Source organism: Chrysochloris asiatica, unplaced genomic scaffold (genome assembly GCF_000296735.1).
Source record: "Chrysochloris asiatica unplaced genomic scaffold, ChrAsi1.0 scaffold00025, whole genome shotgun sequence".
Lineage (NCBI taxonomy): Eukaryota > Metazoa > Chordata > Mammalia > Afrosoricida > Chrysochloridae > Chrysochloris > Chrysochloris asiatica.
Window position 1 is genome coordinate 18067899 of NW_006408543.1, and position 27278 is coordinate 18095176.

General features: G+C 42.7%; 1 protein-coding gene and 1 pseudogene across 1 annotated transcript in view; one reads left to right on the plus strand and one right to left on the minus strand.

The window, feature by feature from the left end:
* RPS6KA5 (ribosomal protein S6 kinase, 90kDa, polypeptide 5) overlaps positions 1-27278 on the plus strand; it is a 265048-nt gene that overhangs the window by 13543 nt on the left and 224227 nt on the right. The window lies entirely within an intron of this gene.
* LOC102820720 lies at positions 16581-18130 on the minus strand (annotated as a pseudogene).

Consider the following 27278-nt stretch of genomic DNA (forward strand, 5'->3'; position numbering starts at 1 on the left):
AAGAGTCTTATCCCCATCTCCTTTCACCAGCCCCATCCAGACAGGTTGGAAACTGCTCAATGAAGATTTACTTTCCCCCACCCCCTCTGAAAGTAGACTTCCTCTTGAAATTCTTGCCTTTGTAGCCCCCCATTTTGGGTAGCCCATCCCTGTCAGCCGTGTGTACCGAGGAGGTAGGAGTGAGCTTTGCTGTAAAGATTCGTTTCCTCTTTTGAACTACTACATCCATAAATATAGGTGTCAAGTTCATCAGATTGTAGTGGGTTACGCTTTTTCCCTTTCTCTCTTCTTCTAGTCAAGTTCTGGTCATCCAGCCATTGAAGCCAGGTCAATTGGGTACTGTCTGTAAGTATGGGTGTTCTTGTGCATCTCCCTTATCATCTGTGCTGTTTTTGCAACCATGGTCTTCCATAAGAACCGACAAATCTGTCTTGGAATAAATAAAGCTGAGTGCTCTTTAGAAGCAAGGAAGGAAAGACTTCATCTCTCATACTTTGGTTTGGACATGTCGTCAGGAAGGACCCGTCCCTAGAGAAGGACATCATGCTTCGTAAAGTGGAGGATCAGTGAAAAAGAGGAAGGCCCTCAAAGCTGGATTGACAAAGTGACAGCTACAATGGATTGGATGATGTTTCATTTTGGTGTGCATAGGGTCACTGTGAGTCAGAACCTACTCAATGGTACCTAACAACAGCAGTTCAAGCCCTAACAGAGGGCTAGGCTAATGTGTCAGACCCAACACTAACTTTTAATCCAAATCAGTAGTGCGTTTTGAAACCGTGACTTCCTAGAGCCATAAATGGTTTGGTGGGCAGAAATGAATTCTTCTCCATGAAAAAGAAGCTTGGGTGAAAACTCCTCTAGGGAATGTCTATCAGAGTAGCTGAGGCCATACAGTTAAACACCCTGTTGAGTGATGTCAATCTTAAGGTGCAGTGGGAAGGAGGGGTTGTCACAGTGATCTCATCTGAGCTCCCGTAATGATTTCCAGATCTCTCTCTGCACATCAGAGGTCTGATAACTCCTACATCCATCTTGTTTGGCAGGGAAGATGAATAGAATCTCAAATAGAATCTTGCCCTCACTTTCTTTGTTTCTGACAGTGTCCCTCAGGGTTCAGGAATAATGATTCCTCCAAAAGCCAAATAAATTCTCTGGACTTTCTATATCTCCCAAGTTGTCAGTAAGCTGGGCGTCTGCTTTTTAAAGAACTTACTCGGTAGGTGCAGAGAGAATAGGGGAGTAAAGTTCTGAATTTTAGTACCGTACTTGGTAGTGCAGTTATTTAATTTCACACTTAATTTTTTTGTGTAGGTGTGCAACTTTTTATATAATCAATGTGTTCCTGGTTTAAAAAAAATTGTGTAAGTAATATGGCTGTATATCAGATTGTTTAGATGTCTAAGGTGTGAGTGTGGAAGAGGGAGGAGGGAGATGAGATGCCACTGCTGGAAGAGTGCCCCAAGTCCCGGAATGCAGGCCACCTTTAGAAGCTGGAAAAGGCAAGGATTGGTCCTCCCTTAGATTGTCCAAAAGAAATGAAGCTTTCCTTGATTTTAGTACTGAAGACACAGTTTCAGACTTCTGAGTTCAGAACAATTCGAGAACAAATTTGTGGTGTCTTAAGTCACTAAGTCTGTGGTAATTTTTACATTGGCAATGTTGTTGTTAGGTGCCATCGACTGGGTAGCAACCCTGTGCACAACAGAATGAAACACTGCCCAGTCTGGTCACAATTATCCTATGCCTGAGCCCATTGCTCCTGACACTGTGCCAATGCATTTTGCTGGGGGTCTTCCTCTTTTTCTCCAACCCTTCATTTTGCCAAATGTGATATCCTTCTCCAGAGACTGGTCCCGCCTGATAATATGTTCAAAGTATGAGAGATGAAGTCTGGCCATCCTGGCCTCCAAGGAGCATTCTGGCTGTCCTTCTTCCAACTCAGATCTATTTGTTCTTTTGGCAGCGGCAATAGGAATCTAATACTCCTTGCTTAAGATTGGATTAGCCAAAGGAGAATTTTACCCCAGGTCCAGGTAACTGTGTGTGACAGAAGAACACAGAGCAGCCAGTTATCAAAACAAGGATTTCAATAGAAAATGGTAACAAGTGTCATGCTCTGGAGAAATAGATGGTGGTCTGTCTCAGCCATGCCTGAGGAGACATTCCTTTCTGACCTCGGCAGTGAGCCGACTGAGCTACTTCTGACCAGCTCTGGGGAATGCTGTCTGGGGAATGTTCTGAAGTGGGACCCTGGGTAGACAATTTTGTCAAGTCAGTGGCTAGACAGCTTCACATTGCGGGCCTACACCACATAAAGTCATATCTGGCATGTTTCTTGAGCCTCTTCCTGTGGTCATTTTATGTTTCTGGTAGTAGTTACGAGTCAGGCTGCTAACCTCAAAGTTAGCAGTTTGAAGCTACCAACTGTTCCCTGGGAGAAAGATGAGGCTTTCTGTTCCCTTATACATTTACAGCCTTGGAAACCCTATCTATGCAGGGTTGCTATGAGTTGGAACTGACTCCACAGCACATAACTACCACCATCCTTACGTTTCTTCTTTTTTATGCTGTGATTTATCCTTTTAAATTGCCTTTAGTCTTTTCTGGATGAAGACAAGGATTGGGTAAATATATAATTAAAGAAATACATTTATATATAAACACACACACACACAGCCGTCAAGTCTATTCTGATTGCAGTTCATAGTGACCCTATCAAGTGTTTTTGAGATTGTAAATATTTATGGGAGTAACAACCTCATCTTTCTCCCATGGGTTTGAACTGCCTTTGAACTGCTGACCTTGGGGTTAGCTGTAACCCAGTACTTGCCTGATTGCCCCAGTACTTGTCTGATTGCCCCAGTACACGCCTGTACTGTGGTGTTAAGTGCTGTCTCGTTGGCTCAGACTCATAATGTCCCTCTGCATAACAGAACAAAATAATGCCCGATCTGTGCCTTCCTCAGAATTGTTATGTTTGAGCCCATTTTTGCAGTCACTGTGTCAGTCTAGCTCATCAGTTCCTCTTTTTCTCCTAAGCGTGCTGCCCTTCTCCAGAGACTGACCTTCCTGATAATGTGTCCAAAGTACATGAGGTGAAGTCTTGCCATCCTCTTTTCTAAAGGGCATTCTGTACTTTTTCCAGGACAGATTTGTTTGTTCTTCTGACAGTTCATGGTGCTTTCAGTATTCTTCAACTGCACCACAGTTGTAATGAATCTTCTTTGTCCTTTCTTATTCATTGTCCAGCTTTCACATGTATATGGGGCGATGAAAATACCATGGCTTGATCATCAGTTTTACACTCAGTAAATCACACACTTTGTTTCATCTCAATGCTTGCAGTCCCCTCCATGTAACAACACTTACCCATTTCCTCCATGTGGTTCTTACTTCCATTCTATCTTCCTTCTGAAATGTGGCCTTAGGTGAACGTTGCCCTTTTTTGATCTTGAATGCTTGACTGTTCAATGGTAAGCATACCTTACTAATGTTTTTGTCCTTCTGTATACCTATTTACTGCTTGGCTGAAAATTGGGCCACAAGGGTGAGTTCAGTTCCGGACAAAGTGTGGCCCAGGGCCATAATACTGGGTTCTTGCAGTCTCTTTCTGACCAGTTTTGAGTTCTGTTCCACATTCTCTCTCTATCCAGGACCTTCTAATGCGATGCGATCTCTTTCAGAGTGGTAGTGGTAGCCAGCCACCATCTCTTTCTTCTGGTCTCAGGGTTGTGGAGACTGATGTTGGATTAGCCAAAGAGAGCGTGTTCCATGCATTATTCCATTGGAGTAATTGGTTCCCAAGCAGTTTCAATTTTTTAAAGAGGTCTTTTGCAGCAGATTTGCCCACTACAATACACTGTTTGATTTCCTGATTGCTTCTTCTATGAGTACTGACTGTGGGTCCAAGTAAAATTAAATCCTTGATAATTTTGGGGTTTTCTCCCTTTATCATGTGATGCTGTTTATTAGTCCAGTTGTCAGGATTTTTGTTTTATTTGCATTAAATTCATTATCTATACGAAAAGCTGTATTCTTTGATCTTCATCAGCAAGTTCTTAAAGTCTTTTTTGCTTTTAAAAGCAAGCAAGGTTTTATCATCTGCATATTGAATGTTGTTAATGAGACTTCCTCCAACCCTGATGCTACATTTTATTTCATGTAGTCCAGCTTTCTGGACTATTTGTTCAACTTACAGATTGAATAAATATGATTAATGCATGCAGCCTGACACACACTTTTCCTGATTTTAAACCATTTGGTGTCCCCTTGTTCTGTATGAACAACTGCCTCTTGGTCTATGTACAGGTTGCTCATGAGCATAAATAAATGTTCTGGAATTCCCATTCTTCCTGATGCTATCCATAGTTTTTTTTTTAAAGATCTTCACAATTTAATGCTTTCGCATAAAACACAAGTAAACATCTTTCTGGTATTCTCTGCTTTCAGCCAAGATCTGTTTAACAGCAGCAGTGATATTCCTCATTCCATGTCCTCTCCTGAATCCGGCTTGAATCTCTGTCAGCTTCCTTAACTGTATAGACGAATGGGTACCTCCAGCGCTGCATCAAATATTTAAATTTGTTTTTCAGTCAGTGCCTAGAGCCTTATTTTTTGCTAATGCCTTGTGTATCTTGGGCTTCTTTTTTTTTTAATACATTCAATTCTTGATTGTATGCTGCCCCGTGAAATGGTTGAATGTCACCCAATTCTTTTTGGTACAGTGACTCTGTATTACTTTTGTCTCCCTTGGATGCTTCCTGCATGGGTCAGTATTTTGCCCATTGTTGTTGTTAAGCGCCCTTGAGTTGGTTCTGACCCATAATGACCCTATATAGAGTTTCTGAGGAGTGCTGGTGAGCTTGAACCGCCAACCTTGAGGTACAAATCGACTTTGCAGTCCAGCGTATTAACCCAGAGCACCACATAGAATCCTTCAGTATTGAAAGTTAAGATGTGAATTTTTTCTTCAGTTCTTTCATCCTGAGAAATGCAGAGTGTGTTCTTCCCTTGTGGCTTTCTAACTCCAGGTCTTTTCACATTTTAAATACTTTACTTTGTCTTCTTGAGGTGTCCTTTATGTTTTCTTTTCAGTTCTTAAGTCATTATTTCTTCCAGTTGCTTTAGCTTCTCTAATTCAAGAGCAAGTTTCAGAGTCTTTCTGGCATCTGTTTTAGTCTTTTCTTTCTTTTATGTTTTTTAATGACCTTTTGCTTTCTTCATGTCTGATGTTCTTGATAGCATCCTGTAACTTCTCTGGTCTTCTATCATTCGTGTCTAATTCATCAGATCTGTTCTTGAGATGGTCTCTAAATTCAGGTGGGATATGCTCAAGGTCTTGGTGTGGCACTGTAGGATAAGCACTGGATTGTTAACTGCAAGGTCCATGGTTCAAACCTACCAGCCGTTCCTCGGAAACCCTATGCAGGATCTCCCTGAGTCAGAAACAAGTCGATGGCACTCAGCAACAATGCTCATGGTTTTATTTTGGCTCTCTTGGACTTGCTTTCATTTCTTTCAGCTTTAGCCTGAACTTGCATATGAGCAATTGATGGTCTGTTCCACAGTCAGCCCCCTGGCCTTTTTTTGACTGATGATATTGACTTTCCCCATTGCCTCTTTTCACAGAGGTAGGCAATTTGATTTCTGTGTATTCTATCGGATGAGGTCCACGTGTGTGTTAAGCTACTGTTTATATTGTTGAAAAGATACTTGTAATGGATAAGTCATTGATCTTGCAAAAGTCTATCATGCAGTCTCCAGCTTTGTCTGTATCACCAAGGCCATATTTTCTAACCATTGATCCGTCTTCTTTGTTTCCAACTTTTTGCATTTTAGTTACCAGTAATTAATTATCAATGCTTCTTGATTGCATGTTTGATTGATTTCAGTTGGAAGAAGTTGATGGAATTCTATGATTTCTTCATCATTTTTTATGGTTGGTGCATAAATTTGAATAATAGTCATGTTAACTGAACTTTCTTGTAGGCATGTGGATATTATCTTATCACAGACAACAGTGTACTTCAAGATATTGATGTGCAGTACCATCGTGCCAGTTCCAACTCATAATGACCTTATGCACAACAGAACAAAACATGGCCCGGTCTAGCACCAACCTCACAGTTGTTGTTATGGTTGAGCCCATTCCGATTGCCACTGTGCCAGTCCATCTTCCTGGGGGTCTTCCTCTTTTCCTCTGACCCTTCACTTTACCTAAAATCATGTCCTTCTCCAAGAACTGGTCCTTCCTGACAACATGTCCAAAGTATGAGAGACAAAGTCTCACCATCCTGATTTCTTAGAAGTATTCTGGCTGTGCTTTTTCCAACACAGATTTTGTTGTTGTTGTTCTTCTGGCCGTCCATGGTACTTTTAGTATTCTTCTCCAACACCATAAGTCAAGTGCATCAATTCTTTTATGGTTTTCCTTATTTATTGTCCAGCTTTCACATGTATATGAGGAGATTGAAAATAACCATGACTTGGGTCAGGTACGCCTTAGTCCTTAAACTGATGTCTTTGCTCTTGAACATTTTAAACAGGTCATGTGCAGCAGATTTACCTAATACAATATGTCTTTTGATTTCTTGACTGCTGATTCCAAGAGTGTTGATTGTGGATCCAAGCAAAGCGAAGTCTTTGACAACTTCAGTCTTTTCTTCATTTATGGTAATATTGTTGAATTAGTCCAGTAATGAGGATTTTTGTTTTCTTTTCATTGAGGTGCACTCCATACTGAAGACTGTAGTAGCTGATCTTCATTGTAAATATTTTAAGTCCTCTTTGCTTTTAGCAAGCAAGATTGTACCATCTGCATATCTTTGGTTGCTGGTGAGTCTTCCGCCGGTACTGATCGATGCCATATTCTTTTTCATATAATCCAGCTTCTCGGATTATTTGCTTAGCATACATATTGAACAAATGTGGTGAAAGGATAAAACCCTGGCACACACCTTTCTTGATTTTAAACCATTCAGTATTCCCTTGTTCCCCTGATACTTCAAGATAGATCTTGAACTGTTTTATTTTACGATGAATTGGGACACCATTCCTCTAGAGTATACCATTCCTGGCAGAGTAAACTGTATATTGTCTGATTCAGTATGGCCAATACGTTCATTTTGGCCCAGGATTTCTTTCTTTATGCATTCATTTCATTTTTGACAACTTCCAGTATTCGTGGATTCGTACTTTGTACATTCTGCATTCCAATTATTAATGGATGTTTGCTGCTGTTTCTTTTCATTTTGAGTCATGCCCTATCAGCAAATGAAGGTTCTGAAAGTTTTATTCCATGTGCATCATTAAGATCGACTGTACTTTGAGGAAGCAGCTCTTTCCTAGTTGCATTTTGAGTGTCTTCCAATCTGAGGAACTCAGTTTTCTGCACTTCATCAGACAATATTTCGCTGTCATTTTTAAGATTTTTGTGACTGATCTCTTAAAAGAGGACCACCTATTCCTTCTTTGTAGTTTTTTCTGGGTCTGGAAGCTCTTCTGAAACCTGTCCATCATGGGTGACCTTGCTGGAATTTGAAACGAGTGGCTAAGCTTCCAGCAGTATAGTCACATGCAAGCCACTGCAGTGTGATGAAGTTGGGATGTATGCATATATACACATATAGTTCATAAATAATGGGAATAGACATTGGACTGTCTAGCCAGTGTTTTCGCTTTAAAAAATCTGTCATATGGTGTTCATACTATTTTTATATTTCTCCAAAAAAGTGAGGTATTTGATTAATTAGTATCACTTTAAAAACACACACACTATGAGAAACCAATGAAATTGAGCCTACTTAAAAGAATTTTAATGGCAGAAGGGTGCAGGTTGTGCAGAGGGCTGCCTTTGTACCAAGCAGCTTCCTAGCATAAGTGAAATACCCCAGGCATAACGGGAACACCCACTCCGTGGAAGCACTCTCTTCTCTAACCACATCAGTAATCTGGAGTGGAATGATCAGTGTTTCCGAAACGAAAACGTGTTTACAACATGTAACAAAGATAATGTTGTACTTCACAGGTAAGCACGATGTTGCAGAAAGAGGTCACAAACAGCGTCTCAGCAGTAGACTTAAACCATGCCATTCCTATAGCTTGCTCTTGTTTTTGTGTTCAAGATCCGTGTCATGTGTTTGTGAAGAAACACCATAAGGCTGGAATAGAGTAATTCTAATGGAGTTACACACAAGTCAGTCCCATAACTTTGGTCTAATTTTGCCATGTGCAAGTTGGCAAAACTACGAGTTTTATTCACTTATTAAAGATTTAGAATTCCTACTACGTATCTGACACTGCACTAGATGCTGGCCTTTGTTGTTGTTAAGTGCTATTGAGTCTGTTCCAACTCATAATTGGATAGGGTTTCCGAGTGGGTGGTGGGTTTGAACTGCTGACCTTGTGGCTAGCAGTCCAGTGCTTATTCTACAATTCTACAGCATAACACCAGGAATATAATGCTGGGTTTTAACAAGGAACAAAGTAGGCATGGTTTCTACCCTCTTTGAACTATAAGAAAAAGGCCTGAATTGCATAATCCCACAACTCACTTTGTGATTCAGGAGCCATAGTGACACAGTGGGTTAAACACTGGACTACTAACTGAAAGGTTAGCAGTTTGGATCCACCACTGGGAGAAAGAGGAGGCAGTCGGCTTTGGTAAAGATTCTTGTCTTGGAAACCTATGGGGACAGTTCCACTCTGTTCTCAAGGGTCACTATGAGTTGAAATTGACTAGATGGCAATAGGACTTAGTGATTCCAATTGTGATAAGCTCTGTGAAGATGTACAGGGTCTGTGAGAGATTCTAACAGGGTTACCTCACATTGTGTGAAGGGGAGGGGCTCTTTCTTGTGAAGCAGTAAGTTTCAGTGGAGACCCTGGCTATCCCTGAAGAGTGGTAGGAGGAGGCATTGCTGTCAAAGGATACAACACAGATGGCCCTATGGGGGAAGTGGCCTGGCACACTGGGTTCTTGGAAGGGAAGGCCTATGTGGCTTCAGCGTCACATCCAAGTTGGAGAGTAACAGGAAACGAGGCTCAGGAGGTGACCAGGGCCCTTTCATGGGGCCTTTGGTAGCAGTGATAAGGAGTTCTTGCATTACCCGGAGAGAGGGCAGTGAAACTACAGAAGGATTTTAAATTCAGAGTTCTGAGATTAGTTTTGTGTTATAAGATATTCCTCCCATTGCTGTCAGGAGAGTAGGGGGAACTATTGTGGGAAGACTGAGCTGTTCATAGGCTCTTGCAGAAGTTCAGATGAAATATAAAGGTTTGCATTAGGTAACAATTGAGATAAAGAATTGCAAATATATTTGAGATGTAGTTAGGAGGATATGATGTAGTATTGATAGGTTTTCTAGCTGGAACAGATGTGTATTTGAAGGTCTTGTTTGTTGAGATGATACATCAATTTTCTGTTGCAGTGTAAGAAATTACCACAAATTTAGCAGCATATAACAGCACCCAGGTTTTAGCTCAATTGGGTAAGTTTTTGAAGTCCATAGGGTGTGGCAGGGTATCAGCCAGACTGAGGGAAATCCACTTCCACGTACACTCATGTAGAACTCGGTTCCTGTGAGCCCCAGGCAGCCTGGGGTTGCTATGGCTGTACCTTCTCATGAGGCATGGCGTGTTGCGTCTTTGCTTGTACTTTGACTCTCTGACACTAGGTCTCCTTTCTCTAAAGCCAGATTTAAAGGAGATCATATGATTATGATTATCTAGGCTAGGTCCATCTATATAATCTGTCTATTTGTTGTAAGGTCTACTGATTTGGGACCTTAATTGTACCTGCAAAATTCCTTTTGCCATATAACATAGTCACAGTAATGAGGTTGTATCGTAGTCTCTCATTCATGGGAGGAGAGTATACAAAGGCTAAGGTTTTGGGGGTCATCTTGGAATTAATTCTAGTTTAGAATTCACAGATGCTGAACCAGGGTAGACATGTAAGGGTGGGGCTCTAAACCACCAGGTTTGCCATTAATGGAATGTGGGTATGGAGATAAGAACAGGGATCTGGGATGTGGATGAAGATTCTAGAGTCACTGGCATTTGTTGTTGTTGTTGTTGTTAAGTACTGTGGAGTTGGTTCCGACTCACAGTGACCCTGTACAGGGTTTCCAAGGCTGCAAATCTTTATGGGAGCAAAAAGCCTCATCTTTCTCCAGCGGAATAGCTGGTAGTTTTGAACTGCCGACCTTGAGGTTAGCAGCCCGATTCGTAACCACTAGATGGCATTTAAAGCCAAGGTAGATGGAGGGATCCCTTCAGAGAGGTGGTAGAATGGAAAGAGAGAGAGGAAGTAAACTCAGAGTTGAGCCCTGAAAATCTCCAAAATCCAGACGATGGGTAGAAAATGTGTTGCTAAAATAGAATACAGATCAGAAACAGGCAGAAATGTCCAAGAAAAGCCAGGAGGAAACCTAGGAAAGTTTTGGTGCCATGGGTGCCAAAGAGGAAGTCGGGGCATGTCAGAGTCTACAGACTGACTGAGGACTGTGTTAAAGCAATTTGGGTGGGGGTCTGAGTGGGCAGGTCTGCTTAGGATGGGTTCAAGAGAATACAGTGAAGTCAACTTTTCAGAGGCTTACAGGGGTTAAAGGTATTTAGCTAGAGAGGAATATGGGGTTCAGGGTGCCTTTATTTTTTGTTTCCTAGTTGTAAGATATGTGATGCTTAGAGCATGTTTAAACACCACTCACCTGAATGCAGTACAGAGGGAGAGATTGGCACTGCACTGACAGGTAAAGGGGAATGGAGCGTCAAGCTTATGGGGCAGGGGGAGGGACTGGCCTCTGATGGAAAAGGCCCGCTGCTTCTATTATAATAGGAGAAAAGAAGGAGAGACTATACCCATGCATTTGTAGATTTGGTGGTAGGAAGATGGGAGTTTTAATACCAATTTTTTCTTTATAAATTATGAAGAAATTTTGAATAATTTCTTTATAAAAGATTAAAACAGAAAAATAGCTTCATTAGTTTGTTTATTGATTTATTTATTTTTACAAATTTGTTATTCTGGCTTTTAAAAAAAATTCTTAGGTATGGAGAAATGTAGAAAGTTGACGCAAAATTTATCCTAGTGGTGCAGTAGTTAAGTGCTTGGCTGTTGTCCAAACCCACCAGAAAAGTCATGGTGGCCTGCTTCTATAAGGATTACAGCCTTGGACTACCTGATGAGGGCATATCTAGCCTGTCCTGTTGTCCGAATCAACCAGATGGCAGTACATTCATAGAATGTTGTAGAACAACTTATAGAAGGAAGCGGAGTCATTGAGACCTGCTATGCTTTCCACAGAGGTCAGTTCTCTGAGCATGCCCTCTTGTTTCTGCAGTGTTTTCAGTAAGTTTCATGTTCTGTCTCATTTTCCTCTTCTTTTTTTAAAGCTTTTATTGTGAATTGAGTGTTACTTTACATGGGAGAACATTGGTTTTGCACTCACCTGTCATATTTTATTTCATTGCAATGATTACCAACCCCTCCATGTATCTTCAATATCTGCTTGTATTCCCTCTGTTTTTTGTTTTATGTACACAAAAACAAGCAGAAATATGTAATCATTTAAACAGTCAAAGGACACATTCTGCAAGCCAGCCTCTGGTCTCCAGCACACAGCCTTTTTCTTTCCATGAGTCTAGAGTCCTCAGCTGCTCAATCTCTAAATGCCATCATCTCTGCCTCCATCTCTGGTGTTGCTACAGCTCTGGTTAGGATTCCGTGTTCTGTTCATGCTCTTCTCCCTTGATAGTCCTAGGGGCCTCTGATCCTGTGATGTGAGTTTAACTATCTCCCCCTTTTGGTTACACAACTTCTACCTTTACATTGTGACAGTTGCAATTAGTCATGATAACAATTACTTACTATTGAATCAAATGAATCCTATCTCCATCTCCTTTCACCAGACCCATTTAGACAACATGAAAACTATTTAGTGGAGATTCTGCCTCCCACCACCCCCACACCCCTGCCCCGCCTTGCATACTCTGATACTAAACTCTGTCTTGAAAACTTGTAAGCCAGCCACTTCATGCCTTTATAACCACCCCCCTCCCCATTTTAGGTAGCCAGTGTCGAAATTGCCCATCCCAGTCAACCCTGAGTACAGAGGGGATAGGCTTAATCCTTGATGTGAAGACTCTATCTCTTGGTTGGCATTTTGAGCTACTACATGTGGAGTCCTTGTGTGGCGCTGTGGGCTAATGCAAGGTCGGTGGTTCAAGCTCACCAGCTGCTCCTTGGAAACCCTATACAGGGTCGCTAAGGATCAGAACCAACTTGATGGCACTTAACAACAACACATGTGTAGGTATAGGTCAAGTTCATCAAATTGTACCAATTTATACTTGCATCCTTTATCAAATTTCTTTGTCTTCCTCTAGTTGATCTCTCATCAAACCGTCGATTCTAGGTCAAATGGGTGCTCTCTGAAACTTTGGGCATTCTTGTGTGCATCCCCCTACTTCATATCAACTGGATGCTTTATTCTCAGCTCTTGCCCTCTGTGGCTAGGTCATTGTCTGTGGGATCAGGAGTTGCCAAGTCACCCAAAATTTCGGACAAACCAGCCCTTCCTCTTCTCTCTCTCATCTCAAGGTCGACAGGAGTCTGTGGAACATAGTTGAACTTGGCCCATATCTTCATTGCTTCCTTTACCCCACTTCCACTCACATGTAGACCAATGAGGTCACCAGCAAGCTTGCATGCCTGCTCATGTGTCCCCTTTTAGTTTCAATCTTGGAGGAGGGTATGTCCTGAAGGAACTTGGTTGCTTGCCTTGATGGCTCCCCAGCAAACAACTTGCTTGTTCTTTTAGTAGCTAATCAGATTGCCGTTTTTGTTTTGGATTTTTCCTGCTGATCTTTCTTTTAAGAAGTATCTTCTGTTGCTCGTCCTTTCTAGTGGGAATGACCCACCTTAGAAGGCTCAGGATTCCATCAAAGGTTCTACACACTACAAAGGCTCTGCAAGTTGTCTCGTAGAGCAGTTCCTCTGAGTTAAGTTTATTTGTAATATGTATTGGGGAAAAGCTCGTTACTGCTTTATCAGCATCTGTTTTCTTATTGACTCCATTTCACATTGGCTCCATCCCGTACTCCCCACTCAGCTGGATAAGTAAACACGGCTGTTTTATGGACTGAAAGTCCAGGGAGTCTTCAAGGTAAGTGACCCCCGGCTATAAGGGAAAAGTCGGCAGCATTGTTTTAAAGTACACAGACCTTAAATATAACTTTGTTCTGCCTCCAGCAGAATGCTGTCCAGAGATGGTTTTGAGGCCCAACCACAAATCTAAACCGCTTCAGAATAGCTTACCACCTGGCACTTGAAAAGAACCTAATGTGCTAGCTGTTTAGCTTATTTTTAAGCTTGCGTGAATGCCCTAGAATTGGGCTAATTGGACTCTGCAGATAAGGGTGAAGATTTTAGATTTCAGTGTTGTGTATCTGCTGTTTGTTGTTGTTAAGTGCCGTCAAGTCAGTTATGACTCACAGGAACCCTGTGTAGGGTTTCCGAGGAGCCACTGATGAATTTGAACTGCCAATCTTGCAGTCCAGTGCTTATCCTACAGCGTCACACCAGAAGTCCACTATACTGTACTGGTGGTGGTGGTGGTGGTGGTGGTGGTGTGCTGTGGAGCCGGTTCCGACTCATAGTGACCCTATCTAGGGTTTCTGAGACTGTAAATTTTTATGGGAGCAGAAAGCCTCATCTTTCTTGCTTGGAGCAACTGGTAGTGGACACCCCTAAATTAGAGCCATCTGATATTGTTTTATAAATAACATTTGCCCCTGACCAAAAGAGGGAAAAACCTCAATTAGCATTTTTTTTTCTCGGTGCATGCAATTGTCACCTTTTGACTGAAACGAGAATTTGTCCAAGAAGCATTATGTTTTGTAATACTGAGTAAGAAAACATAAGGTTTTATAAGAAAGTTATTATAGTGCTTCAGTTATTAGCTGGATTCCAGTAAATGAGATCTGTCATATTTTCTTACTGGTATATTAAAAACAAATCCAAGTATATTAAATGAGATCTGGTTTGATCTCATGCTGAGAATTTTGCGTTTCTCCATTCGGATTCTAGCAACCTTACAGGACAGAGTGGAGATGTTCCTTAGGGTTTCTGAGACGGAATCTTTACGGGCACAGATAGCCTGTCTTTTTCCCATGGAGTGACTTCTGGGTTTGAACTGCCAACCTTGTAATTATCCCACAGTGCTCCTTTTAACACTCCAGATATACTGAATCAGAATCTACATTGTCACAGGATCCCCAAGGTTTTTATGTGTATGTTAGAATTGCCTGGGGATCTGCATGGGGACACAGTGGAATGAATTGGTTGGAAGACCTGGTAGTCAATAAAGATGGTTGAGTTAGATTGTGCTCTGTACCTCAGAAACTTTACTTCAAGCTTTCTTCCCTCTCTCTGATCTTCAATCTCTCCTTCCCATAAATAGGTTTGAGTTTTATTTTGTAGAAAAAATGAAAATCCTCTTTGGTCTTTAACTATTGCATTCATTCCCCTTTCACCACTCCCTCTCCCCCACCCCCCATTCCTTGGAAGAGCAGTTTATTCCAGATGTTTCTACTTCTTTATCTCCCATTCACCCTTTGATGTGCTGTAGCATCAGACTTCCATCTCAACCACTCCACTGTAGCTGTTCTCACTCAAGTTACTAATGTTTTCCAGACTTGGAGGAAGTGTCTCCGTTTTTGATCTGACTTAACCTCTCTAGAGCAGCAGCTGCCGGAGCATTGGGACTGTGCCCGCATTGCCTGGTGGCAGATTAGACCTTCCTCCTGTTCTTCTCCATCACTGACTGCTCCATCTTCCTTCTTCACTGGCTCCTGTCCCTCTGTTTGTGTGTTAAATATGAGGAGACTTCAAAAAGTTCATGAAAAAATGGAATGAAAAGATAATGAAATTCTGCTACAAACTTTTTGAAGTCCTCTTGTATTGATAATCCAATGTCAGCCCTCTTATAACTATCATACTCTTTCCGGGAAATAAAATATGTCTTGTCTTGAACTCCCATCCAAACCTGGTTTCAGCTTAGACCTCTTTCTTTAGCTTCTCATCAGTTATTCCCAACTGCCGAATGAGCTCTGGTAGCATAGTGGTTACGAATTGAGCTGCTAACCTCAGGGTCAGCAGTTCAAAACTACCAGCTGTTCTTCGGGAGAAAGATGAGGCTTTCTGCTCCTGTAAAGATTTACAGCCTCAGAAACCCTGTACAGGGTCACTATGAGTTGGAACCAACTCCATGGCACATAACTACAACAGCAACAATGGACTGTGAACCACAGGATCAGCAGTTCAAAACCCACCAGCTGCTTCTTGGAAACCCTATATTGGGTCTGTATGAGTTGGAATCAACTTGGCGGCACTCAACAACCACACTGAACAGTTGCTTAGACTTTGATGCTGAATACCATGTTTTCTACATTTAATGTGCCCAAGTGTGTAATGAACATAGGAAATGAATGCATGTGAGGGGGTTGTGTTGTTTGCAAAGAAGAGACCCCCAAAGTGCACCATATAACGTGTGTCACTTGTGTGAAAATGTGATAATGCTTCTTCCTCCAGCTCCCCATGATTTACTTAGTGGCATTGTCATTCTCCGTCCTGCCAGGAGCCTAAATTAGAAACATCCTGAACTCTGTCTCCTTACATTGGCCCTGTCCACCTCCCCACTCTCTCAGTTGTGGTAAGTGTAACTCTGAAATGTCTGTCTTATCCGTGTTTTGCCCATCACTCCCATAGAGTTTTATGTCTAACCTAATGACAATAGCGATCATTTATGACTGCACCAAGTACTTTGCCTAGTTTATTTCTCACAGCACACCTATGTGATGGATATTACATCTGATGATTCAGATGTCCAACCTCTCACTCTACCTGCCTCACCTAGAGTGCAGCGTTAGCAGTGGCAGCTAGTTCTGTGTGGGCTTCCATTCACTTCAGCTTGTCTGACAGCCTCTAGTTTCAAGCGTTCATTCTGTACCTGGTTCACTTTCTGTCTCAACACCTAGACTCCTACTCCGAGGCTTAGGTGGGAGCTGATTCAGCAAGTTCAAATGCCTATCCCAGAAGTGGTGGTGGTGGTTATGTGCTGTGGAGTTGGTTCAGACTCAGAGAGACCCTGTACAGGGTTTCCGAGGCTATAAATCTTTACGGGAGCAGAAAGCCTCATCTTTCGCCTGTGGAATAGCTGATAGCTTCGAACTGCTGACCCTGAGATTAGCAGCCCATTTCGTAACCACTGTACTACCAGAGCTCCTTAAAGTGGTGGTGTGCCTTGGAGTCGGTTCCCACTCATAGCAATACTATACAGGGTTTCTGAGACTGTAAATCTTTATGGGAGCAGAAAGCCTCATATTTCTCCTGTGGAACAGCTGGTAGTTTCAAATAGCTGAACTTGAGGTTAGCGGCCCTCCTGTAACCACTATACTACCCGAGCTACAGGGTTGTTAAAGTCCTACTAGGGCCTAGGAGCTGAGAATGAACTGCTTCTCTGTACTGATCTGAGAGAGAATCCGGAGAAGCACTCTCTGTGCATTCCTCAAACGTTTCAGATGCCATTGAGTTGATAACCTTGTATTGGCTTTTCTTTCTTCCCTGTTTCTTTCTCCTCAGCTCCTCCTCTCTCCTTCTCACGGAGATTGCCTTCCCAGCAGACCACTTGTACACAGGTTTTGTCTGAGGCTCTCCTTTGGGTGGATTCCAGGCTAAGATAGTTAATACCTAAAGAAAGCGCTTAGGATCACTTAGTGGCAAGGCTGCAACAAGGACCCCGTTGTTGCTGGTTGTTATTGTTGTTAAGTGTTGTTGAGTCGATTCCGACCCATAGCGACCCTGTATAGGGTTTCCAAGGAGCAGCTGGTGAGCTTGAACGGCCAACCTTGCAGTTCAAATGGCTTTGCAGTCTGGCACATTATTAACTCACAGCGCCACACTGGTAATAACCCGCCAATGTGTGCCAGCACAGTTGCTGAGACTCACCTGCTGTGCACTGGGACTAGCTGTGAATGAAAGATGAAGAGTTGGCTTGTGTGAGAGCTCTGACACTTGGTGGTATGGGGCTTGCGGTAATTTTAAGGATCTGAAGTTGACTGAGCTCTTCTACCTTTGGGAACCTTAAAAATAAACAAGTGACCAACTTAGGTCAACCAACTATCAAATGCAAGGCATGCTGGGAAAGCCAGAGGGTCTCCATGGCAGCATTTTAAAACACCCTCATCTCCTGCAGCCCTAGGACACATTATGCTGAAAACTAGACCCAAGATTTCACATACGGGTGGCAGGGCTGTATACCTTCTGTGCTGGTTTGTATTCTTGCCAGCTGAGCCAGGCTGTAACTACACTTCCCAGAACTCCCTTTTTTAAAAATTTGCAATTGCTTTCATTTATTACATTATGTCTTCCTAATATGTATTCACAATTTTTGCATTGCATTTTTGATGAGTGTCTGGGTTTAAGAAGGAAAGAGTGAATGCACCAAGCAAAGTTCATTTCTTTTTCATGATGTTCCTCTTTTAATTGAGCCTTTACTGTCCTGGAGTCCCAGGAGAAGTGCATCAGCTTCTAGTAGAGTTGTAGCTGTCGTTGCTCCCAGGAATCTTTATGTAAGCTCAAGATCTAATAGCCGCAGCCAGACTCTGGTTCCTTTCTGATATTTCCTTAGAGCTGCCAATCATGCTTGTTTTGAAACTCTTGGCTTTTCAGAGCTGCCAATCATGTTCTCCATCCACTTTTGGTCTTCTGCATACACAAATGAAACTTACCACCAAAATCTATGTAAAGATCATTTCCCACAATATGAAAGATTTGTCCAATGACCAGTTTATCCTTGGCAGATCCTATCTTTGTAAGAGACAAGTGTCTCAGCACAGATGCAAAGGATTTCACCTTCTTTGGAGAAGCCTGCCGGAGCTCCTCCTGCTGCTGCAGTTCTGAGAACCTTTCCAATGCATTTGCAAAGCCACCTGGTTCTGCAGAATTGGAACTCTTGCTTCTGGAGCCACTCTGAGTACTCGAGCCTCTAAAAGGCTGGGAGAAAACAAACACTTGGAGGAAACGACTCTCAGCAGCCACGGTGTAAGTACAACACAGCGCTGCCATGACTGCTTCACGACCTCTCCCAGAATTCTCTTTTGGGTTCCAGGTTGCATTCGCCACAAGAGACATTTGAGTGAGTGAAGCAGCAGCCATATTTCTTTGACATGTAAAGGGTGGTGATGGTACTGGGTGCTGTTGCAGCGCCCAAACATTGCTCCTGCTCTGCTGTGTCATATTGCTGGTGAGGAGCAGTTACCATGTCTGCAGCTCCTCCACTCCCCACTGGTGGGTCCACTTCCATCAGCTCCTTGGAATCCTGGACCAATGTGTGCAGCTCTTCTGCAGATTATCCACATCATTGCAACTGGAGACCTGTAGGCAGTTACAGAGAGATAAGAGTTCCTGTCTGTCCTCATCGGTTCCAGTTTGTTTTGGGGATCCCAGATTCTTTCCAGTTCATATCCATCTTCCTTTTTCAACTTTGTGTCTGACTGCTTTCAGGCCCAGCTCCTCATGCTGAAGCAACAGTCTTACAACATAGGCTTTTTAAACAAAGCCCTACCTAAGTCCCTTACTCTGTCTTGTTCATAGTGGTTCTGTCTCTCTGTTAATTCCCTTGACAAATATGCTATGCCAGAGTCAAGACCCTTTTATGAAGGAAGAGGAAGGACTCTGAAACCTCAGTAGGATACATGTGCTTGGATAACCCTGAGAATCTTTTTTTCTAACTTTTTATTACGAATTGATTAAAGGTTTACAGAACATATCAATTTTACATTCACAAATCATATACTTTTCTTCATCTCATTGGTCCTAATCCCAAAACATCTGTTTTGTAATGTCAGTTACCCCGCTTCTTCCCTGTGATTCTTGTAAACCTGAGAATTCTCAGAATCACTGCCCCTGCTCCTTGTTAGGAGAGAGCAGCCTCCCTTTGCCTAGAGACCATACAAAGACCCCATTGAGTGGGATGCCTCATAAGATGATGCTTATCCTTGTTAAGATCTGCCCTACTTCCACCCCTACTGTTCCAGAAAAATAATTAACACAGTCTCAGCATAGTCCAAGAAAGATGATGTACTTCTTGCTCTGGGAGAACCTGATTAGTATGTACCAGTTGGAACAGGGGGCACATATGTGGGAGTGGATCTTAATTTTCAGTAGTGGCAGAATGATAAGGCTGGATAGGGGACATTTTATTGACATAGAACACTAACAATAACTCGGGATCCTAACCCTTTGCTAGGATGGATCTTGAAGCTTGGACATGGATATACCAACAATAAATTAGACAAATATGCAGGAACTGTTTTGGCAGAGTACTGCGGTCAGCCGTCTCTGAGAAGACGTTTGTTTTATGAGGCTGGAAAACACACACTGTCTTATCACGTTCCTTAGGAAAACACTTACTTCACTTAGGCAGTAGAGATGGCACTGGTGAGAGGGATACTGAGTCTGGGGCTGATAGAAGATGCTTCCATGGAACTGGATTCCCTGTTATTATCCATAGTGATGATAGGATTCTCTGATGACAAGCGCCAGTGGGTGGTGTAATCACAAGGGACAAGGTGGATGGAATTGCCTTAATGGATCAGACTTGCTTTCAGGGTGCCATGACTCACAAAGATCTGAGGCAATGGCCAATAGGCCATGGTGCAAAATAGATGGCTAGCCAATCATGATGGTATTTGTCTTGTGTAACTCAGGCCTGCATCTCTGAGCCTTTAGTTGCCTTGCCTTTGTTGGAAATGATTGCCACAACTGCCGATCTTTCAAGTATGGAAACAACAAGAAAAATCTCAGAAAATTCCCTGAGTCAGAGCTGTAGCAATCCTAGCGTTTCTCTGAAAACTCAACAATGGATTTGTGTTTAATGGAGGGCTTGAGGGGATTTGAACTACAGTCACTGTATTCTATCAGTCATTCAAAGGCATTGCCTCACACTGTCTTCAAACTATTCCCCACACGTTCCCCCTCCCCCCCCACACGTTTTGACACGCTTTGTAGTGACAGTGTCTTGTCTCAAGTATGTTCACTGGTGTCTTCTCCACTGACCAATATGAGATACATGGTGGAAGGCACACGAGCATATGCAGCCTGAAAGTGCTGGGAAGTTAATATTCCCCCCGGACAACCATTAAGCAGAGAAATGTTCTCCCTGTCTTTGCACACGCAATTTTAGGAGCATTTGAGTGTTCTTCAGGGAGTCTTGGCAAGACTGAGCTCCTGTTGCCTACTGTGTTGGTCATCTCTGTAAAGGTGCCCTTTTTACCTTCACTCTCCTTTTTCCTTTAATTCTCTTCCCAATGAAAGGACCTTTGCTTTTGGGAGGATGCTTTGCTTTTGGGAGGAACACAGGCTGAGACAAGAGCAATGATATGTTTCTGGGTATGTGTGTGCCTACCTGCCTGCCTGCTTACCTACCTAGCTACATATGTATCTACCTGCCTACCTACCTTTCATCCATCCAATCACAGATTACAAACAAGGGCCTTGATGTGGTAAAAATACTTGCTCAGCACAAGTGTAACAGAACTTGAGTCCTACCTGGAGTACTTCTGAAGCCAGACGTGTTCTCTTCCTCCTTCATTAGGTTTCCAGAGTTGACGATGAAGATGATGGCAGTAGGCCACGGGTGTCTTGTCCTTCAAAGTCCTCAGTGCGCCAGCCCTACCTGCCTGTTTATACAGGTAGTTTGTAGTTGACCAGACTACAGGCTGTCCCGTGAACATGCTTATCCCTTGGCAGTAACTCCTTCTCCTTTCCTTGAGTCTGTGACTGTGTGGTATGGTGGGGGCGGGCTAGCTAGTGGACAGGGGAAGAGACACACCCCACAGTCGGTTTGGAAAATGTGGAGTTTTTCTTTTCTGGGTTCAGTCAACTGTTAACTTTGTTTCTTCCTGTTTTTGTTTGTTTATTTTGCTTTTTTCTGTTCTTAGATGTACGTCTGATTCTGGACATTTTTCGTCAAATTCCAAATGCTTGTTTGAGAATACTTCTTTCATTGCATTTGAAGTATTAGTTACCATTTTTTCCTTTTATTCTGTTTTGTGGTTGTTTCATAACTGAAATGCTTTGATGCTTGGATTAGCATTATCTGAGTCATTTACAGTAGTTTTGTGTGTCTGTAGTCTGCTTCTGTGCCTTCATTTCCTGGGAGTGCATGTAGGATAAGCACTAGACTGCTAACTATGAAGATTGACAGGCTTGGAAACCCATTCAGGGTCTGTAGGTCTCATGCCCTTAGTTTTAGAGTTCGATCACACCTTCAGTGCTGTTTCTTGTATGGATGGTGTTGAGGGGTGGGGTTGGTATGTCTTTTGTTTCTGGGGATCCTTAGCTTTCCCTTCCCTGCTGTATTTTCATGGACACCTCCCTTCTGGCTCTCGGATTCTCCCTCAGAAACAGTGCTTTTCTGAGACTGCCATTCCCATCTACACCCTGGCAGCAGCCTCAGGGTAGCCACCAGGTAGTCCCGCCTATGTGGCCCTTCAGCTTTCACAGTTCTGGAGAACCTTCCTCTGTGCTTGTCTCAGGCCCCTGGTCCCCTCCTCTCCTCTCTTCATCTGCAGACTTGCTGGAGTGGGTGGCAGGAGCCTCCGGCGGGGTTTGGTGTATGTTTTTCTAGTGTGGGCAATTTGAAGTTTTAGTATTGACTGCCTCTTAGTACTGCTGAAGACGGGCAGATGGGGTGGCATTTGCTCTCTTGGTTAATTTTATGGGATCTTATGTTGTTTTTTTTGAGGGTGATTGAGGAGGTTTGAAAGTGGACAGCCTTTGGTGTTCTCCACACACTCAGAAGTCCCTGTGTACTTAGACTGCATTCAGGCCTCACCATCTTCTCTTCGTTGAAGGCTTCCTGGAGAGACTGTTCAGTGACCCTACTCAGACAGTTGCTACTCTTGGTTCCTAATGACTTTTTACTTCCCTCTGGAGTGGCGCTGTGGGTTAATGTGCCAGACTGCAAAGCTGTTTGAACTTCAAGGTCGGCGGTTAAAGCTCACCAGCTGCTCCTCTGAAACGCTATCCAGGGTCGCAATGGGTCGAAACTGACTCGATGGCACTTCACAACAACAACAGAATTGCCTTTGTTAGAAGTGCAGCCCGAGTGAGTGCTCCTTGGAAGCCAAGATGGCCAAACTTCGTCTCTCATACTTTGGACATACTGTCAGGAGGGACCAGTTGCTGGAGCAGGATATCATGCTTGGTAAGGTGGAGGGTCAGAGAATAAGAGGAAGACCCCCAGAAAGATGGATTGGCAAAATGGCAGCATCAGTGGGCTCAAGTGTGGTAACAATTGTGAGGTTGGCCCAGGACCGGGCAGTGTTTTGTTCTGTTGTGCGTAGGGTCACTATGAGTCAGTACCAACTCGATGGCATCTAACAACAATTGCATTTGTTATGTTGTAATTATCGCTATGGGTCGGACCTGACTCGACGGCACTTAACAACAACAACAAATTATATATGAGGACACTTTAAAAGTTCCTGGAAAAATTCCATTGTATTTTAATTCCATGTGCTTTCTGAAACCCTCTTATACTTGTTTGTCTAGCCCACACCTTCCCCAGCCAAACTGTGAGTATTTCTATACCTGCAAACTGGGTCTTACTCTTTTTTGTGACACCTAGTAGCTAATCGGAGTCCTGGTGTGGCATTGTGGGTTAATCCGCCTGACTGCGAAGCCGTTTGAACTGCAAGGTTGGCGGTTCAAGCTCACCAGCTGCTCCTCGGAAACCCTACACAGGGTTGCTATGGGTCGGAATCAACTTGACGGCACTTAACAACAACCAACAAGTAGCTAATTGCTAAATAGAGAGACAGTAGATGAGTGTCCTCTCCATTGGCTGTGAATAGTGTGAATGTTATGTGGTCATACTGTTAGAAGTGAGGGTGGCGGGCCTTCTCAGTTTCTGTGGACATATCATCAGGAGGGACCAGTCCCTGGAGCTTGGTAAAGTAGAGGGCCAGTGGAAAAGAAGAAGAACCATCAAGGAAATGCATTGACACAGTGACAGCAGCAATGGCTTCAAATAGAGCAAGGATTGTTATATTTCAGTTTCAAAGAAGATCAACAAGAAAATGGAGTACTGATCAGTTTTTAATTACAGTAATAAGGTCACAAGATGCAATTGAGTTCTTACCTGGACAGTGCAGGCGTTCCTTGATGGACTGTTTGTATGGGTGTGCCAACCTTCTCACCTTCTGTTCTGTTAATGCTACTTTTTTGGCACTCTGGAAAGGTCTAGCCTGTGCTTTTTCTGTGGCTGGGTTTCAAATAGAGGACTTGATAGTATGGGTGTGTATCCAGGGGTGGTGCTATAAGATAAGCACTGGACTGTGAACTACAAGGTTGGCAGGTCAAACCCACCAGCCGCTCCTTGGAAACCTTATACAGGGTCTCTATGAATCGGAATTGACTTGCTGGCACTTAACAGCAATAACAACAAACACATCCTTAAAGGTATAGATGACAATTCAGACTCTTCACATCATAATTCTAAAATATTGAGAAAAATTATTATTTTTTCCTACCCAGCTTTTCATAAACAATTTAAGTGAGGGCTGTTTCTTCTCAGTCTGAAGGATCCATTTAACTAAGGCATTTGTTGTTTACAGCACTCTGTTTTGTATTGCTGGCTGGGATTCTTGCTGATATTATTGTTAAGTGCTGTTGAGTTGGTTCTGACTCATGGCGACCATGTATAGGGTTTCCCAGGAGTAGCTGGTGGGTTTGAATCATCCACCTTTTGGTTAGCAGTCTAGTGTTTATCCAATAGTGCCACACAGAACTATAGGACCCCTGGCCATGATTATTGGACACAAAAATTAGACATGATTTTGGAATATAAATATTACGATTCACAGGATTTTAAAAAAGCTGTTTTTAGTCCTGAATTCTCTATAGAAAGATATTGTTATATAAATAGCAGAGGTTAGTCAAGATATGCCTTGTAAGCATATGAAAGCTGGACAATGAAAAAAGAAGATAGAAGAATTGATGCCTTTTAATTATGGTCTTGGCAAACACTATTAAATGTACCGTGGACTGCCAGAAGAACAAACAGATCTGTCTTTGAAGAAGTATAGTCAGAATGCTTCTTAGAAGCAAGGACAGTGAAACTTTGTCTCATGGGCTTTGAACATATCAGGAGGGACCAGTCCCTGGAAAAGGACCTAATTTTTGGTAAAGTAGAGGGTCAATGACAAAGAGGAAGACCTCCAACAGGATAGACTGACAAACACAGTGGTTGAAACAGAGGGTTCAAACATGAGCAGAGATTGTGAAGGTGGCTTAGGACCAGCCATGTAGAGTGTCGTTTGTTGTGCATAAGGTAGCTGTGAGTTGGAACTGACTCCACGACACCTACCAACAAGAAGTCACTGATGCACACCTCATAAAGAAAGCTTGTCTCTGTAACTGAATTTGTTCCAAAAGTAGTTTTTTTTTTTCCTGTATTTTGAAATTAATAGGGAAAAAAAGAAACAGAATGGACAGGCATCTGATGATATTGGTGTGACATACGGCATAGGCATTCTTTTAAACTGAAAGATCTTTTTTCTTTTTTAGTTTTACCATTTGTTTAATAATTGTTTAAGTGTAACATTGTATATTTTGACTATATTTTTGTTCTAGTGAAAAGAAACACTGAGGAAACCACATGCAGCTAGGGTTGGGAGTAATTTCTTTAGAAGCATTTTAATTGCAGATGGACATTGTCCGTGAGAAGACGTTGGACTGTACTGGTTTTAGCGGAGCCGCCTATTTGCCATTGGAAAGACTCTGAATAAAGCACTTTGGTCTGTGGAGGCAGTGCATGAGACTTAGTATACTGGTACTTGGCTGTGACTACTGTTACTAGAAATATAATTAAAGCAGGTGCTGTTTGCTTTACCTGTGAATTCTTGTTAAACCACCTTATATGTGTTGTTGGTAAGTACCATCCAGTAGGTTCTGACTCATAGTGATCCTTTATAGGGCTTCTGAGAAATACCTGGTGGGTTTGAACCACCGACCTTGTGGTTAGCAGTTCAGTGCTTATCCTACTGTGTCACAAACACCTCATGTGGTATGTGTTACTGTCTTTGTTACAGAGAATGAAGCTAAGGTTAAGGGCTTTGTGCAAATTCATGTAGTTTGTAAGTGGAAGAACTGAGGATGAATCCAGACGTGGATTTATACTCTGTAAACTGTGTCCTGTCCTAACACTTTCTGTGATGGATTTTCTTTTTCACCCAGCCTGAGAACACCTTTAATTCATTTTTTCACTTTCAAATTCGGGGTGGTATATATGTTCGCAGTGGGTGACTGTGAGTCAAGTTCTACGGGACAGCAATGGGAGTTTTAAGGGCAAAGAAGATGGAGAGTGAAGGAGATGAGCCAGGAAAAGCAGTGAATGTTTTTTGTTTCTTTAGGAATTATTGTTGTTAGGTGCCATCGAGTCAGTACCAACTCATAGCAACCCTATGCACAACAGAACGAAACACTGCCCGGTCCTGGGGCAACCTCACAATTGTTGCCACGCTTGAGCCCATTGATGCTGCCACTTTGCTAATCCATCTTGTTGGGGGTCTCCCTCTTTTTCTCTGGCCCTTCACCTCACCAAACATGATATCCTTCTCCAGTGACTGGTCCCTCCTGACAATATGTCTGAAGTATGAGAGACAAAGTTTGGCCATCCTGGCCTCCAAGGAACACTCTGGCTACACTTCTTCCAACATAGATCTGTTTGTTCTTTTGGCAGCCCATGGTACTTTCAATATTTTCCTCCAACACCATAACTTAAAAGCATCAATTCTTCTACGGTCTTTCTTATTCACCACTCATTCTGAAACTAAACTCCCTAATGAAAACTTGTAAGCCAACCACTTTGTGCTTTTTGTAGCCCTCTCTGCCCCCCCCCCCCCCAATTTTAGGTAGCCAGTGTCTTAAGTTTCCCACCTGTCCCTGTCAACCCTGTGTACTAGGGGGATAGGCTTGATCCTTGATGTGAAGACTCCTTCCCGCTGTGTATTTTGAGCTATTAAATCTATAAGTAAAGGTCTAGTTCATCAACTTGTACCAATTTGCACTTGCTTACTGTATTAAACTTCTTTATCTTCCTCTACTTGTTTTGATCATCAAGCCATTGCAACTAGGTCAAATGGATACTGTCAGCAAGTTTAGGCATTCTTGCACGCCTTCCCAACTTCATATCAGCTGGATGCTTCACTCTTAGCTTTAGCCCCACCGTGGCTATGTCAGTACCCATGGCTCAGGAGTTCCCAAGTCTCCAGAAACTTCAGACCAACCAGCTCTTCTTCTTCTCTCTTTCAAAGTTGACAGGAGTCTATGGAACGTGGTCAATCTCAGCCCATGTCTTCATTATTGCCTTTCCCCCACTTCTACCCATAAGTAGATCAAACGTGGTCACCAGTGAGCTTACACGCCTGCTTGTGTGTTCTCTTTGAGTTTCAGTTTTGGAAGGGGGTTTGTCTTGATGGCTCCCAGGCGAACAGCTTGCTTGTTCTTGTAATACCCAAACAGTCTGCCATTTTTGGTGTGTTTTTTTCCTTGCTGTATCGCACTGTGTTTTGATTAGGGTTCAGGGCGTGCAGGACTGGTGACAGCTCCTTACCCATTCACTCTAGACTGTTTACTATGCATGGTGGTGGTGGTGGTATGCCGTGGAGTCAGTTCCGACTCATAACAACCCTGTAGAGGGTTTTGAACTGCTGTGAGGAGATTAACAGCCAGACTCATAGCCAGAGCTCCTTATACCCTTTTCTTTTTCCTTGTCTGTTAGCTGCATCTGCTCCCTTGTGATACTTTCAGTGTCTCTCACTGCTTTTTCTCAACTGATTTAGATAAAATGATCTGCATAAGGCCCTAAGAATTATGTTGCCTTATGTGAAGTGAATGTCCTGTGATACAGTTGTTTTCCTCAAAACTTCGTCAGTTGGGAGCTTGTGTTTGAACTCTGTTGGTTTTAGTTGCTGTTGAGTTGATTCTAACTTACGGTGTGACACCAAGGTGGTTAGACTGCCAAACTGTGACCACTACATTTCTGTAAGCACTCTGTACACTCCTTAGTGTGTATTCATTACCTTTTATTTATTTATTTTTAATTAAATGTTTTTATTTTGCACTGAGTGAAAGTTTACAGGGCACATCATCAGCTTCACATTCAACCATTCATATAGCTTGTTTCATTACATTGATTATTATCCCC